The sequence below is a fragment of the Myotis davidii genome, unplaced genomic scaffold (genome assembly GCF_000327345.1).
Source record: "Myotis davidii unplaced genomic scaffold, ASM32734v1 scaffold992, whole genome shotgun sequence".
In the NCBI taxonomy this organism is placed as follows: Eukaryota; Metazoa; Chordata; class Mammalia; order Chiroptera; family Vespertilionidae; genus Myotis; species Myotis davidii.
The window spans coordinates 560,860-562,158 of record NW_006283543.1 but is presented as its reverse complement, the minus strand read 5'-3'; positions in this window follow the sequence as shown (position 1 = coordinate 562,158).

The following is a 1,299-nucleotide window of genomic DNA, read 5'->3' as shown; positions in this document are numbered from 1 at the left end:
TCAGCAGGACAATTTTCTGTGATACGGCACAGGCATGGAGAAGCATTTTAGTACATGAGGGTAGAGGACTTAGTTGGGGAAAAAGGAGTGTTGGGCACGCTTAAGGGTAAATTAGAGCAGGATTGTAATGCTGTACCATTGAATCTAAGATGGATAAGGAGGGAAGTGAAGAGTGAAGCTTAAGTACAGGCTTTCAACAGATTGGCAGTCCTGATAAAGTGGAAAAACACACAACAGTTATGGTGAAGTTCTTTTTTCTTGTTAATCCTCCCCTGAGGATATATTCTTTTCCGTGGATTTTTAGAGAGAATGGAAGGGAGGGAGGGAGGGTGAAGGGAAGGGGGGGTCGGGGGGAGAAGAGAGAAAGAGAGATGACCGGGTTCGGATAATCGAGCCCATGACCCTTGTGTGTGAGCCCATGACCCTTGTGTGTGTCTGGGGGAGGGGGCACGTCCAACCACTGGGCCACACCTGCCAGGGCTTTGGTGAAGTTCTTGAGCAATCAAGCTGAAAGGATATCAGGCTGTGGTTAGACAGAGGGATGTTCCAATGATTGATTCCTGACGTAATAGCGTTTCTGGTGATAAGGTCCAGGTTTTTGACTGGTGTTGGGAGGCTGATATAAGGCGCTAGAGATGACGCACGGGTGTTAAAGGTGTTGTACACATTGACTATTAAATTATCAAGGTGGGAGACAAGAGAAAGTAAGGGGCTGGATGCACAAATAAGCAGATGCTCTCGACAGAGGCGGTTACGTGGGTGGAGAGTCCTGAGAATAAGCGTCGGAGAAGTAACGGTTTTTACGAGGTGGCAGTGTTCGGCACATAATCCCCACCTTTGGAATCTGGGAAGTGAGGACACTAATCCATGTGAGGGGGTTCCAAAGGATACCCCAAAGGACAGCCAGGTCTCAGTCCACCAAGGAATGGGGCTCAGAGAAAAGTTGATCTGAAAGCGGAAATCTCAGAGGAAGACCGAAAGGGGACCGATGCAACAGAAAACACTGACACTCCTTGTCCTTTATGTACCTTGCTCCCAACCTGCGCGGGCGCCACACCAGCCTCCACCACCCAGAAAACGCGCAGGGAAAACTAGGAACCCCGGTTCTCTTTCCACTCCCCGCGGAAGTGCTCTCCGCGGCCCTCTCGGGTGTCCGCGCTTTCCCATTGGCAGCAGCTTCCGCCAGCTCCGACCCGCTTCCGCTCATGTCTCTGGTGGGCGGAGCCTTCCTTAAAAGCCACTTCCGTCTGACTCCGCCCCCCCCCAATCCCTTTTTTGGCGGCTTCTGGCTTCAGGCCG